This window comes from Carcharodon carcharias, chromosome 9 (assembly GCF_017639515.1).
Source record: "Carcharodon carcharias isolate sCarCar2 chromosome 9, sCarCar2.pri, whole genome shotgun sequence".
Classification (NCBI taxonomy): domain Eukaryota; kingdom Metazoa; phylum Chordata; class Chondrichthyes; order Lamniformes; family Lamnidae; genus Carcharodon; species Carcharodon carcharias.
In genome coordinates, this window is record NC_054475.1 from 158,923,969 (window position 1) to 158,940,492 (window position 16,524).

The following is a 16,524-nucleotide window of genomic DNA, read 5'->3' on the forward strand; positions in this document are numbered from 1 at the left end:
AATGCAATAAAAGTCTGGAATTAAAAAAGAAGTCTAATAATGACCATGAAACCAATGTTAAATCTTGTTAAAAACCCATGTGTTGTCCCCTTTAGGGAAGGAAATCTGTCATCGTTACCTGGTCTGGCCTATGCGTAACTCCAGACCCACAGCAATGTGGTTGACTCCTAAAATGCCCTGGAAATGGCTGAGCAAGCCACTCAGTTGTAACAAATCTTTACAAAGCCTCAAAAAAGGATTGAAACCAGATGGACTGCCCGGCATCTCAGCCCTGTGGAGCCCTGCAAAGTCCTCCTTACTAACATCTGAGGACGAGTGCCAAAATTGGGCGAGCTGTCTCATAGAGTAGTCAAGCAACAGCCTGACATAGTCATCCTCACAGAATCATAATGTCCCAGGCACCACCATCACCATCCCTGGGTACGTTCTGTCCCATCGGCAAGAGAGACCCAGCAGAGGTGGTGGCACAGTGATATACAGTCGGGATGGAGTTGCCCTGGGAATTCTCAACATTGGCTCCAGACTCCATGGAGTCTCATGGCATCAGGTCAAACATAGGCAAGGAAACCTCCTGCTGATTACCATGTGCTGACCTCCCTCAGCTGATGAATCAGTGCTTCTCCATGTTGAACATTGCTTGGAGGAAGCAGTAAGGGTGGCAAGAGCCTAGAATGTACTCTGGGTGGGGGACTTCAATGTCCATCACCAAGAGAGGCTCGGTAACACCACTACTGACCGAGCTGGCCGAGTCCTAAATGAAATAGCTGCTAGATTGGGTCTGCGGCAGGCGGTGAGGGAACCAACAAGAGGGAAAAACATACTTGACCTCATCCTCACCAACCTGCCTGCCGCAGATGCATCTGTCCATGACAGTATCGGTAGGAGCAACCACCTCATAGTCACTGTGGAGATGAAGACCCACCTTAGTATTGAGGATACTCTCCATTGTGTTGTGTGGCACTATCACCGTGCTAAATGGGATAGATTTCGAATAGATCCAGCAACTCAAGACTGGGCATCCATGAGGCGCTGTGGGCCATCAGCAGCAGTAGAATTGTACTCAAATACAATCTGTAACCTCATGGCCTGGCATGTCCTCCACTCTACCATCAACCCTGGTTCAATGAAGAGTGCAGGAGGGCATGCCAGGAGCAGCACCAGGCATACCTAAAAATGAGGTGTCAACCTGGTGAAGCTATAACACAGGACTACTTGCATGCCAAACAGCATAAGTAGCAAGTGATAGACAGATCTAAGCGATCCCACAACCAACGGATCAAATGTAAGCTCTGCAGTCCTGCCACATCCAGTCGTGAATGGTGATAGACAATTAAGCAATTCACTGGAGGAGGAGGCTCCACAAATATCCCCTCGGCAATGATGGAGGAGCACAGCACATCAGTGCAAAGGATAAGGCTGAAGCATTTGCTACAACCTTCAGCCAGAAGTGCTGAGTGAATGATCCACCTCGGCCTCCTCCGGAGGTCCCCCGCATCACAGATGCCAGTCTTCAGCCAATTTGATTCACTCCATGTGATATCAAGAAATGGCTAAAGCTACTGCAAAGGCTATGGGGCTTAACAATATTCTAGCAATAGTACTGAAGACTTGTGCTCCGGAACTCACCGCACCCCTAGCCAAGCTGTTCCAGTACAGCTACAACACTAGCATCTACCCGGCTATGTGGAAAATTGCCCAGGTGTGTCCTGTACACAAAAAGCAGGACAAATCCAACCCGGCCAATTACCACACAACCAGTCTACTCTCCGTCATTAGAAAAGTAGTGGAAGGGGTCATCAATAGTGCTATCAAGCAGCACTTGCTTAGCAATAACCTGCTCACTGATGCCGAGTTTGGGTTCCTCCAGGGCCACTCAGCTCCTAACCTCATTACAGCCTTGATTCAAACATAAACAAAAGAGCTGAACTCCTGAGGTGAGGTGAGAGTGACTGCCCTTGACATCAATGCAGCATTTGACAGAGTATGTCATTAAGGAGCCCTAGCAAAACTGGAGTCAATGGGAATCGGGGGAAAACTCTCCACTGGCTGGAGTCATGCCTAGCACAAAGGAAGATGGTTGTGGTTGTTGGAGGTCAGTCATCTCAGTTCCAGGACATCACTGCAGGAGTTCCTCAGGGTAGTGTCCTCAGCCTGACCATCTTCATCTGCTTCATCAATTACCTTCTTTCCATCATAAGGTCAGAAGTGGGGATGTTCGCTGATGATTGCATGATGTTCAGCACCATTCGTGACTCCTCAGATACTGAAGCAGTCCATATCCAAATGCAGCAAGACCTGGACAATATCCAGGCTTGGGCTGACAAGTGGCAAGTAACATTCATGCCACAGAAGTGTCAGGCAATGACCATCTCCAACAAGAGAGAATCCAACCATCATTCCTTGATGTTCAATGGCATTACCATCACTGAATCCCCCACTATCAACATCCTGGGGGTTACCATTGACCAGAAACTGAACTGGACTAGCCATAGAAATACTATGGCTACAAGGGCAGGAATTGTGCGACATGTTACCCACCCCCTGACTCCCCAAAGCCTGTCCACCATCTACAAAGCACAAGTCAGGAGGGAGATGGAATTCTCTCCACTTGCTTGGATGACTGCAGCTCCTACAACACTCAAGAAGCTTGACACCATCCAGGACAAAACAGCCTGCTTGATTGGCACCACATCCACAAACATTCAATCCCTCTACCACCGATACACTGTAGCAGTAGTGTGTACCATTTACAAGGTACACTGCAGGAATTCAGCAAGGCTCCCTCCACAGCACCTTCCAAACCCACGACCACTACCATCTAGAAGGACAAGGGCAGCAGATAGATGGGAACACCACCACCTGGAAATTCTCCTCTAAGCCACTCCCCATTCTGATTTGGAAATATATCACCATCCCTTCACTGTTGCTGGGTCAAAATACTGGAACTCCTTTCCTAACAGCACTGTGGGTGTACCCACAACTCTTTGACTGCAGCAGTTGAAGAAGGCAGCTCACTGCCACCTTCTCAGGGGCAATTAGGGATGGGCAATAAATGCTGGCCCAGCCAGCGAAGCCCACATTCCATGAATGAATAAAAAAAAACCCTCTACCTCTTCTTGACAACTTACTTTCCTACCCACTTTGGTTCCATCGGTCAACTTATCTACCATACATTCAGTCCCATCATCCAAATGATTGATGTAGGTTGTAAATAGTGGGGGACCTAGCACTGATCCATGTGGCACTCCACTAGCTAGGGCTTGCCAATCTGAAAAAGACTCACTAATCCCTACATTCTGCTTCCTGTTATCCAACAAATCCTTTATCCAGGCTAATGTATTACCCCGACACCATGTGCTCTTATCATGTTTAGTAACCTTTGATGTGGTGCTTTATAAAATGCCTTTTGGGAGTCCAAGTACACCACATCTATCAATTCTCGGTTCCCCTTTATCTATCTTGAATGTACCTTTGTCAAAATATTCTAACAGATTCGTTAAACAAGATTTCCTTTTCATAAAATCACATTGGCTCTGCCTGATTACATTGTGATTTTCTAAGTATTCTGCTTTAACCTCCTTAATAATGGATTCTAGCACATTCCCTATGACAGATGTTAGGCTAACTGGACTATAGCTTCCTGCTTTCTGCCTCCCTCCTTTCTTGAATAAAGATGTTATATTTGCTATTTTCCAATCCGCTTGGGACCCTTCCAGAATCTAAGGAATTTTGAAAGATTATAACCAATGCATCCACTATCTGTGCATCCATATCTTTTAAGACATTATGATGCAGGCCATCTGGTCCTGGGGACCTGTCAGCCTTTAGGTCTAATAGTTTTCCTAACACCTTTTCCCTGGTGATTGTATTAAGTTCATCCTTCCCTATCAGCTCTTGATTTTCAATTATCTTTGGGAATTTTACTAAGTCTTCTGCCTTGAAGACATCCATAAAATACCTGTTCAATGCCTCTGCCATTTCTTTGTTTTCCATTGTCCCCAGACTCACTCTCTAGAGGACCAACAGTAGCTCTAGTTTCTCTTTTCCTGTTGACATCAATGAACTGCTCAGGTGTTGCTTGGAAATACACTAAAATGTATAATAACTTTCAGGCCTGTTGGCCTGGATTTTCATCCTTGAGGTGGGTGGTGAGAGTCAGGAAAATTCCCAGCTCAGCCTACCTGGCTTGGAAGAAAGTGCCCGCAAGGGCGAGGCCTTCATTGCCAAGGCGCGGGTGGAGGCTGCAGTCAGGCCAGCTGACCCAGGAAACAGTCTGAATGGGGCCACAGGAACTTTTGGATGTGGAGGTGGGCTGTTTAAAAGGCCTGACTTGGTGCAGGGGACTTTGTCCCAGTTAATATAAATAGACAAAGACCCCCTCCAGCCCTCAGCTCTCACACTGCTCCACCCTCCAAACACTCCCCAAGTCCTATTCTGCCACCTCATGACCCCATCCACCTGTTAGGGCCCCTCATGCCCCCAAGGCCAAGCTCTGTCCTTCCACCCACCCCTATGACCTCAAATACCTACAATACCAGTCTCTGACCTTTCATTCACTCCCTATAGCCTCTCATACCTCCAATGCCAAGTGCTGCCCTTCCACCCAATTCCATGACTCCTCATGCCCCCTACTTTAAGCCATGGCACTCCCATGCCCATTACACACTTTACACTGTAGAGAACCAATGACCCCTATAGTGACCATAGGGTGTATAAAAAAGCTTTAAAAAAGTAATTCATTCATAATTTTCTACTATGTTAAAAAAAGTCATTTCACTTGGAAAGCAATAGAAGTGTCAATCATCTAGGCCCTTTAAAGTGTCAATAACAGAAAACACAAACCCATGAAACCACTTAATGTTGTGTAAAGAAACATTGTTAAATTGATAGCAGAGATCAGGGAGCCTGAGCTGTCAATTAAACAATGTCTTCCCTGGGGCAGAAGTGTTTCAACGTGCTTAATGGTTGTTTGGGATCCCAGTCAAAGGTTTGTGTTTTTTGTCACCATAGGGCTCACTAGTTCTAAACAGTGTATAGTGGGTCAATGGTCATGGAAGTGCCATGCCATAGCTTGGCATGGTGGGGGGGGAGGGGGGGTGGTGGATGAGGGGACTTGGGACCCATCCACCATTTTTAAAGGGTTCCCAAGTCATTTTGACTTGGTGAAAATCTAGCCCATTGTCCCTGTACCCAGAGTGATTTTGAATAACCTATGTTGAACATCATCTCAAAGGAAACTGTTGCTGAGAAATTCCACTTTTAGATCTCAAAGCTGCAATATAGTATGACATTAATCATACAAAGAGCAAGATTTCACTGAAAACATTAGCTTTCTTAGAAGTTCTGTCCAAATATTTACATATTTACCCTACAATTTCACCTTTCTTTCCATTTGCACTACGCCTGGCCAATTATACATCGACCTCCAGAACTCCTCGATGGGTCAACACTGAACACCTCAGCAGGGTTGGAAAATATAGATGGGCATTTGTGTAAATTTTCAGTTCAAATTTTGACCATGCAAAGTGTTGATGTTCTAATGGATCTAAACTGAGTCCAACAAAACCGGAAGATGGGGCATGTGAAGAGGGGACATCTGCTGTTTATGTAATTAGCTTAGTTACTATTGAATCTGCTCTAACCACCCTTACAAACAGTGGAATCCAGATGATAAGGACTCTTTGCATGAAATATGTTTCCTTTAGCCCCCTCTGTCTCTTTCACCATGGCATGTGTTTTCTGATTATCAACATTCCAGCCACTGGAAATATTTTCTTCTTATTTACTGTACCAACATAATTATGAACACCTCCATTCAATCTCCTCCACTATAAGGACAACAATTCCCAGCTTCCCCAGCCTCTCTACATAACTAGACCCTCACCCTTGTAACATTCTAGTAAATCTCCCTTATGCCCTTTCTAAGGTCTTGGCTCTCCCTCTCTCGTCAGGCACCATGCCTTAACAGGGAATTGGTGACCATAGACCTTCATGTTAATCTTGCTCTGGAGATGTGGATCATCTTCATTGATGTACATTCATTAAGTTTGCGAGACTCTTTAGAAAGATCATTCTTTGTCTACCTTGAACTTTTTAACAATTAATCTTTCCCATCAGCATCAGTCTTTCTAAATCACCATTTCTTGTTATGTGCTCAGGAGATTCCAACTGTCTTTTCCTGATTTTGGTCAGCTGAGTTCTTCTGGACTCAGATTTTACTAACACCTCTTTACGGGTATTGTAACTTATCCAAGAAATCTCCATTATTCGCCTCCAAAACCACAACTCTGCAGCCTCAATTCTTTTCTGCACTGCTGCACTGATCACCCAGCACTTGCTTCCATATGTTAAAATTGGCATAATGTAGCATTCCAGGATCCTCAGATTTGCTTTTATGGCTAATTTTGAGTTGATCATAATCTTTTTCATAGGTTCTTAACATTCTTCATAGTTGAACGCAACACTTCAGCTGATGCCCCCTGCCTGAAAAGCTTGACATCACTTGCGTTCAACAGCGTTCATTCGCACTTATTTGATATCACTTGTCCTCAAAAGCAATTGCTTAGCTATCATTTAAATCAATTGCACTCAAAAGCAATCATTTGACATCCATTGCACCCAGAAATAATCATTTAGCTATCATTTACCATTACAAGTATCGTAACTGACATCAGTGTCATCAATTGCCCCAAACCACAGTGTCCAAACATTTGCGATTAGCAACATCACTTAAACATTTGGACACCAAAAACGATCATAGAGTTTATTTTCCACATCTATGAATTTCAATAGGTTCAAATGTAATATAACCGAGCTAACTTTAGAAAAAGTAGACGCTGCTTTGAAGAGGTACTTTTGTGTCCACTCCCTCCCACCTGGATTGCAGCTGCTCCCTCGCCATCAACCACCACCCCCACATCTGGAGCAATTTTCTCCCCCACCATCCCATCCCCCCAGCCTCGACAATGAGCAATTCTTTACCCACCCCCCACTGAGTGATAGGGCAGAATCTTCGGCTCGGCGAGCGGGGACAGAGCCCGCTCGCTGAGGCGTAAAATGACACACGATGACGTCACCGGACATCATTCAGATTTTCAGTTCGGCGGGCATGTACCCGAGTCAGCTGCGTACCCGCTGAACTGTCAAAGGCCTATTAAGGCCAGTTAACTATCAATTAAAACAATAAACTGAGCTGCCCGTCCTACCTTAAGGTTGGCGGGGGGGGAAGGTGAAGAGCCCAGGCGGCCTTCACATTTTTCATGGATCCTCATCCACGGGCAGGATGAGGTTTCATTAAGGTTTTTAAAGGTTTGAAAACATTTTTAATAAAATTCATAGACATGTCCCAGCTCCCGTGACAGTTTCACATGAGGGGACATGTCCTAAATTTTTATTTTCTCCTTTATTAAACTTTTAAAAATCTAAACTAATCTCCCTGAGGCAGCTCTGTGCCTTGGAGATCTCTGTGCTCTTTCGCGTGTATCCGCAAGAGCGCAGTCCTCAACTCAGGCAACCACCACCCTCCCCCGACCCTGCACAGCGAGAGCTCAGGACTTCCGGGTGCTCATGACACTGGACAGGCCTTAATTGGCCCGTCCACGTAAAATGGCAGCGTCCAGCCAATCACAGGTGGCCACAGAAAATTCTGCCCATAGTCTCCCTCACCACCACCCCCGAGCAATTTACCTCCATTCTGCCCCCAGACTACCCCACCCCAGAAAATATTTCTTCCGCCGCACACCACTTCCAAAAGTCAAACTTGTAAGCTAACGTGAGCCAACATCAGGCAATGTTAGGTCGTATGATCAAGAGCTTGGTCAAAAAGGTTAAGTGGGTTTTGAAGATTTAGGGAAAATCACAGACCGTTTTCCCCACAATGTTGGCTTCTGAGCCCGATTTAACTCTGACAGTGGGGTCCTGAAGCGTGTGGAAAAAAAATCCCTGCCTTGGTATTCCGGTTCCAGAAGCAGCATTACCCACCACTGGCAGGTCCAGGAAATCATGGCAGGAAGGTCTTTCAGTCTTTTTGGAATTTTAGACTTATCAAGGAAAAAGCAAACCAGGAAAAGTGTAACATTTGCCCCCCTTCCCCCAGATTACAGCAGTTCACTTCCTCTCTCCCCCAAACCCCTCTCTATCTTTCTGGTCTTTCTCTCCCCACCCTGTTTCAGCTTATTCCCTTCCCCTTCCTCTTCCCCCTCCCCTACCTTCATCCCCTCACCCCTTTGACCTCTCCCTGCTTACCTCTCTCCTTTTTCCCTTCCCCCTTTGCTCCCCCTTTGCCCCTCCCCTCTTCACCCCCTCCTCCCTGTTTCCCTCCTGCTCCCTTCCCTCCACTCTTGCCCCTTCCCCTCTCACCCCGTTCCCCTCCCCTCTCCCCCTTTCTCCTCCCCTCCCCTCCCCTCTTTCCTCTGCATCCTCCACTCTCCCTCCTCTCCCAGCCCACAGGAGATCTCTATTTACAGGGCCAGCCAGAAACCAGCAGTGATTTCTTCTAGCTGGCCCTGCTGGGGTTTTTGAAGCTGGTGCGGCAACGGGATAAGAACTGGGGAAGCCCAGGTCGGCAGAGGCGGGGAGAGGCTGTGAGTGGCGGTGGGTTGGGGGCGGAGAGGTTAGCAGGTCCAAGGGATGTCAGAAGGCCCTGCCGCTTTGGAGGGGCACAAGGCCCAGAGACTGGAGGGAGAGGGCCGGGGGGGAGGGTTGGAGACTGGCGGGAGGGAGGGGGAGAATTTAGATGCTGAGACTGGGGGTGAGTGGAGAGAGTTTAGACCCTGAGACTGGGGACGACTGGAGAGAGTCTAGACGCTGGGATTGGGGAGGAGGGAGAGTTTAGGTCCTGAGATCTCTGGGCTTGGGGGTGAAAACTATAGACCCTGAGGCTAAAATGAATTAAGGACTAATGGGGACAGGTGATGCTGTCAAGCATGTACTCTATAGCAGAATGATTTTTTGGACTAAATGAAAAATGGAATAAATTTGGATATTATTTAAGTAATTAATTTGCTTGTATTTTTCAGTGCATGTTTCTGAGCGCATTTGATATTTTTGAGCATATTGGATTGATTTGAATGTGCTGTACAGCTTTGAGCGCACTATAGCTGATGTCAAATTGTCATTGAACGCATTGAGCACACTTGAACAGAAAAATTATGTCAAAATTTTCAGGTAGGGAGTGGTTTATAAAGACTTCATAAATTTTGCTCGCTTTTTTTATGTCTTTGTTAATAAGACCAAGAATTCCATGTGCTCTTTTTTACAGGCTTCTCAGCTTGCTCTGCCATCTTCAAAGATTTGTGTATATATACCCTCAAGGTCTCCCTGTTCCTGTGCTGCTTTTAAAATTGTATCATTTAGCCTATATTGCCTTGCCTCCAACTAAAATGTATAATTTTTTCACAATTCCTTCATTAAATTTCACCTGACATGTGTCTGCCCATTTCACCAATCTATCTATATCCCCTGAACTCTGTTACTATCCTCCATGTACTTTTCCATGTATTGTGTCATCTGCAAACTTTAAAATTATGCCCTATATACCGAAGGTCATTAATATATATTAAAAAGAGCAGAGGTTTTTATACCTACCCCTGAGGAACACTATTATATACACTACTGCTGCCTGGAAAATAACCATTCAGTGCTAAACCCTCTTTCTGTCCCTTAGTCAATTTTGCATCCGCATTATCACTGTCCCTTTACTCCCACAGGTTTTAAATGTTTTCACAAATATAATCAGGATTTAATATGAAACACATGGCTGCAAAGCATTATAAGGACTTACACTTGAATTCCTTGCAAATAAGTAATTATGTTATAAATGCTGCTCAACGGGAACAATGTCATAAAGCCATTGAACAGTAAAATCTTTTGACTACTGTTCTGTCAATCATAAAATGCAAGGCACACGATTAGTTCTTGTGTGAATGTTCTAAGCCATTGAGAGAAATATTCAATCCATCTGTAGTTACCCTTAAAGATCAGTGTATGGTAACATGTTGGAGACATGTAGCAGTTTTGGGCATGTTTAAAAAAAAACAGAAGCTGACCTACCATTAATATTGTGTCAAAAGTGATCAAATTTACTGAACATTAATTAAATGAAGTTTAACTGGAGAACAATATTATTAACTTCAACGACTTCCCCTTCCCTAATTATTTCTCTTTTCTCTCAGTAATGCTGTTTTTATCCTTGTTGAGACCAGTAGTTTTGTTCTCTGCAACTCCTCCAACATTGGGATCTGCAGCTTCTGAGCAAAGCACAAGGGAGGATTAACACCCACATAGTACTTTCTCACAAGATGTAAAGAAAATCAGGTCCTTATGAGCTACTGTATGCTCTATCTTCCTTTCTGTAGTTAGTGCAGGCACTAGAACTGGAATTTCTGGCTCATACATTTTAATATAAATAGGCAAAGTCATTGCTGGCTATTTGCAATTAAAGGATACAACGGAGAAAGACCTTTAAGGCTTCATATAATTGGCTGGAGTGAGTGGCTCCTTCTAACTAATTAGACTGTCCATTGAGTGAATTCTATGGCTCATGTTAACTGGTGGCCATTTACAAAAGATATAGAGCACAATCAGTTCATTTTCTGCAGCACTCGGCAAGTTGATATCTGTGGGAATAGTATGACCCATACATTTAAAAACTGATGGCCTTTGACATGGGTTTGAAACAACTCACAATGTTGTTCGAAATAGTACTCAACTGAAATTTCAAAACTTAATCCATTCATTATTTGAGAATAATTTACATACTGCCAGAGAATGTCTGGTATTGGCTACACAGTTATCGCAAGAGATGGAAATCAATCATGTTTACAAAAGGGCTGAATTGACAAATTACAATTGTCAAATTTTGGAGATGCTATCTGTCAGACGAAACGTTAAACCAATACACTGTCTGCTCTCCTATATAGACGTAAAACATTTCAAGCTGCAGAAGAAGAGCAGGGGAGTTACCCTCCAAGTCCACATTGATCTGTATCCCTCCATCAACATCGCTAAAACAGATTACCCAGTCATGATCTCATTGTTGTTTGTGGTATCTTGCAATGCACATATTGGCTGGCGTATTTCTTGCATTGCAACCATGACTACGCTTCAAAAATAGTTCATTGGCTGTAAAGTGCTTTGGGATATCCTGAGGTGTGAAAGGTGCTTTTCAATACAAGCTGCCAGCCCCCCACACCCGCCCCACTTTTTTTCCTTTTTGCTCCAGTCATGAAAACAAATTGACTATATCTTTTTAATTCTATAGAACATGACAAGGGCACTCAGATGGCTACTTTAATTACAGGTGCATGCTAAGTTCAAGGAACAGGATGCATTGTCTTTGTAATCTGTCAGATAGGCTCCAATATTAGGCAAAAGGAGTGAAGTTATTCAGACAGACTCCTTCATTCTACCCACACTCCATCGTATTTCTTTATCCACCCACAGCTTTGTTCTACCATAGCTCAGCCTCCTCTTTGAACCCAATATACCTGTGCCTTGACACCAGAGGCTGAATGGTGTCCTTGGACTGAATATACATCTACCTTGACACTAGAAGCTGAATTCCCCCCCCCACCCCCGTTTGCGGGGGATTGAGTGGGGTTTGTGGTGGGGTGGGTGGGGTGGGCGTGAACCCAATCGGGGACGTGCCGCCATTTTACAAGGGTGGGTCAATTAAGACCCACCCAGTGTGACGTGCGATCGGAAGTGCTGAGCGCTCCCTGTGTGGGTGAGGGGGATTCCCTGAGTCGTTCCCACCGCTCTTCCGCTCATGCGTGCAAAAAGGTGCATAGATCTCCCTAAGGCAAGGAGGTGCCTCAGGGAAATTGGTTTGACATGTGTAAATTTAAAAAAAGGGAAATAAAAACTTTAAAACATGTCCCCTCATGTGACACTGTCACGTGAGCTGGGACAAGTGAAAGAATTATTTTTAAAATTTTTATTGGTTTTTAAAACACTTCACGAAACCTCGTCCCACCCGTGGATGAGGTTCCATGAAAAATGCGAAGGCCGCCTGGGCTCTTCACCTGCACCCCCCCTGCCAACCCTCAGGTTGGACGGGCAGCTCAGCTGATTGAATTAATTACTATTTAAATGGCCTTAATAGGCCTTTGACAGTTCGGCAGGCGCGGAGCCGAGTCGGCTGTGTGCCTGCCGAACTGAAAATCTAAACAACGTGCGGTGACGTTGGGACACTCGCCTGATGTCACTGCGTATCATTTTATGCGTCGGTGAGGGGGCCCCGCCCCCGCTCGCCCACCGGAGAATTCTGCCCCATGTTGTTCCAAGTCACCCATTCTCTTTGTTGGTGGATGCTTTTCCAGCCGCTTATACCCTGGTCTTCTGGAACATCTGGACCCTTTTTACTTGTCCACTTGCCTTTCTGTTTTGTAAAGCCCGAACCCTCTCGGGTTTCTTTCTTCCCCTCACTGTTGGGCATCCTCTGTTTTTCTCCCTCAATGTGATAAAGTTTGAAACATCTTTTTGTACATGAGGTGCTCAATATTAATCTAAGTTTTCGTTGTTTTTGTCAAATCACCTTGAGCGTTTCTTTGCCCCAGTAAACTTGCCATAACAATATCAACAGAATTTTCTCTTAAAACAGAACAAATATCCTTGCTGAATAGAATTCGATGGCCAACCTGAAAATTATCTAGCAAAATTGAAGCTGAGATAACCGCAGGACATCCACAGGTCATTTCATAGCTAATAGCTGTTTGGTAGTGCAGAACTTGAGTACTGGTGAACAAAAGAGACATTCTTTGTCAAAGCTTTTTGTCTTGCACTCATCAGGACAACTCACAAGAAAATGGCCAATGTCAGGGGAAACAACAAGTTTATAGTGTTTGAGAAGAGAGTGCTGATTGGCTGGTAAGTGAACTCTGATTGGTAGAGGCATTGCTATGGAGAATGCACCAGGTGATGGTGACTAACACTTAACTGCCAAGCATTGTTTGAAATTTAAACAAGGAAGCTTGACTCTGATTGGTCAAGATATTGCCCTGAGGAATGAACTAGCGAATGGCTGTCACTTATTTTGTTTAGCTGAGACAGGCGCAATATGTGTACGTGTTCTTTCTGTCTGCACGGAATAGGGCCCTGTGTATTAATGTACTAACCCGGACATACACATCAGTAAACTTTACAAAGGGATGGGAATAGTCATCCTTAGCAAGCGTGACTATTTCAACTGAATGCATGCCATTCTTAATCATGGGTTCAAATTTGTATCCATTGGACCTGCTGCTCAACATGACCAGACGGCCTTGCTCAAAATTAAACTAAAAAACACTTGCTGGACTTAAGTATGAGCGATGAGCTACCACGTGATATCTTGCCTGCTTCCTCCATTGTCCCTTCAAGCTGCGGCAGGTTTTAAGCTTGGTACTTTCAAAGTTCCTTCAACACTGCTAGCAAGAACTGAACAATTGCATTAGTTCAGCATATTCTGAAGCCACAGCGCTTTTACCCTTCCCTACACCTGTATGAGGCTGTGTCTCCTTGAAAGACTGGGTCTTCTGGAGAAAATAATAAACAAGCTATCAAGCGTAAGTTGAGGCTGAAATTGCACTTTGGTCAGCAATACTACTGGCATGGACTAAACAGGATCTATAATCTAAATTGCTGCACAAATATTTGATGGATAAAGTCAATGCTTAGCAACTGGGTCAGATCATTGTTATTGCAGCTTGATCTTGGTGGTAATCATGTTTGCTCATTTTTCCAAATAACGTGTAGGTGGTTTGACAGTGTGAGTGGAAGTAAGTAATTTATTTTGTTTAATTGCACCACCCAAAGGCATGTTATGGCATTGTTCACAACTAATGAAGCTAAAAACAAAGGATATAGGAAGATTAGCTTCTGATGCAATTGAAAGGAGTCTGAAGTTAAAAATACAAGTCCCAAATAAATTCCAAACTACGTGGCAGAATTTTCAGGACATCGGGTGGGCAGGCCCAGGAGCAGCCGGAAAACTGCCCGCTGCCCGCGATCGGCCCCTGACTGTGATTTCACGCTGGCCGGCCAATTAACGGGTGGGGGTGGGGGTGGGGGTGGGAGGAGAGCGGGCGCTGGGGAGCGCGCAATGAAAGCTCCCTGAAGGCAGAGAGCTGCCTCAGGGAGCTGAAGAATTTTAAATCCAAAGAAATAAAAGATTATGGGCAGAACCTTCCGTTTGGCATGCAGGAGCAGGCCCCGCACGCCGACGCATGAAATGACGCCTGGCGACGCCGGGCGTGCGTCCCAACATCACCGCACGTCAATCCGATCTTCAGTCCGGCGGGCGCGCAGTGGAGTCGGCTGTGCGCCTGCTGTTAAAACCATTCATCAGCTAATTAAAGTAATTGTCAGGCAGGGCTGCCCGTCCAGCCTAAAGGTTGGGGGGGGGGTGGTGGGGGGGGTGGGCAGGTGAAGATCCCGGGCGGCCTTCTCATTTTTCACGGAACCTCATCCACGGGCAGGGTGAGGTTTCATGAAGGGTTTATTAATTAAATAAAATGTTTTACGAAAATTTATAAACATGTCGCAGCTCATCACATGAGGGGACATGTCTGAATCATTTTATTTTTTTTATTTTTCCCATCTTTATGACTGAAATTAATCTCCCTGAGCCAGCTCCGTGCCTCAGGGGGATTTCTGTGCTCTTGAGCAGAAAGAACACAGGCCCCGACTCCCCCCCCAGCTCACACACATAGCACTGAGCGCTTCCGGGTGTGTGCCATGCCGAGTAGGCCTTATTTGGCCCGCCCACGTAAAATGGCGACGCACAGCCGATTGTGGGTGGTGATCAACTCCGCGCCGGCTCCCGATCAGAAAATTCTCCCCTATGAAAGTCTGAAAAAAATGACCCCACATGGGACTCGCTCACGATAGATAATAAAAATTCTGCCCAGACGTTTTCTTTTAGTTACTATCGGAAACCTCGTCCCGCCCTTGGACGAAGCTTCCTCAAAAATGCAAAGGCCGCCTGGCCGATTCGCCCGCCTGCTGACCGTGAGGTTGGACGGGCAGCGAAAAATCCACCCTCACTGAAACTTTAGTGGCCTTAATGGATGCCTCAATCGTCGGTGGGCGCGCTGCCGACTCTCGCGCGTGCCCGCCGACTGAAATATCGCACGACATTTGCCCGACTTCATCGCCCGCTATGTTACGCCTGATCGGGTTGGGTGCGTGCCTGCTTGCCCACGGGATGTAAAATCCTGCCCCATGATTCTAAGATGAGCCAAAAAGGCTGGCGGAAAATAATTATAAGTTCCGACATTCGTTCTAACACCATTATGAACCACCCCCAACCCCGCCCCAAAACCCTGCTCATCCCCACGCCTCCTCCAATCGGCACTTGAGTGATGGGCAGAGTGACACGTTACGCCATTGTGAATAAGGTGAACAGAATTTAATGGAGAGGATATTTCTGGTTGGAACTCCTCCGTGCATCGTATTTATCCAACTGACAAAATCAGATTGGGTGTCTGGCTTTGCCATTGGATGAATTAATGCATAGAATAGTTTCTTGCCAATTGAGCCCAAGGAGACAGAGCCACCAAAAGTTTTTATTTTAAAACTACAGCTGATTCGAGCTGAATCAAGCCAATATATTAATGTTAAAACCTTCTTCACAAGCTCAAACCTTGATAATCCAGACGGTCCAGATATTCGATTGAAATATCGTAACTCAGGAACTTGATTCTTGCGTAACTTATGGGCCAGGATTTCCCGGTCAGTGAGTTGGGGGCAGGGCTCGCTCGCTGATGCGTAAAATAATGCGGGATGACATCAGGCGGATCCCCCAACATCACCTCGCCCCATTTAAATTTTCAGGAAGGCGGGGGCGCAGCAAAATCAGCTGTGCGCCCGCCGACCTGTCAATGGCCAATTGAGGCCACTGACAGAGTCATTAAAGTAATTAATGGACCCGCCCGTCCAACCTTAAGGTTAGCGAGCAGGTCAGAAGCCCTGGTGGGAATTAGAAAAAGCATCAAACCTCATCCATAGGCGGGATGAGGTTTCATGTAGGGTTTTAAAAATGTAATTGAAGTCTATTTAAAAGTGATGGGCATGTCCCAACTCATGTGACAGTGTCGCATGAGGGGACATGTCAGGGAAATTTTTTTTCCTCTATTTTTCTAATTTTTAACCGTGAGGCCAATCTCCCTGAGGCAGCACTTAGCCTCAGGGAGATGACTGCATTCTTTCGTGCGCATGCGCTAAAGAGCGCACTCTGGGCTCAGGGAATCCCCACCCGCCCGCATTGCACTTCCATGTGGATGTCACGCAGGCCGGGCCTTAATTGGCCCACCCACTTAAAATGGCAGCACGCCCCCAATCAGGGGCGCTGATCAGAGGCGTGCCTCCACGCGCCTGCTCTTCAACATCCCCCTCAACAGGGGGAAAATTCTGCCCATGATTTTCAATTTATATTGTTCCATTAGAATGCAAACAGCAAGCATAGCGTCTTTCCATAAGGAGGGGGTCAGCCTCAGAGGTAAATAGTTATTTACTAGCATCGCAATTGTTAGTCAAGTTGCAGCT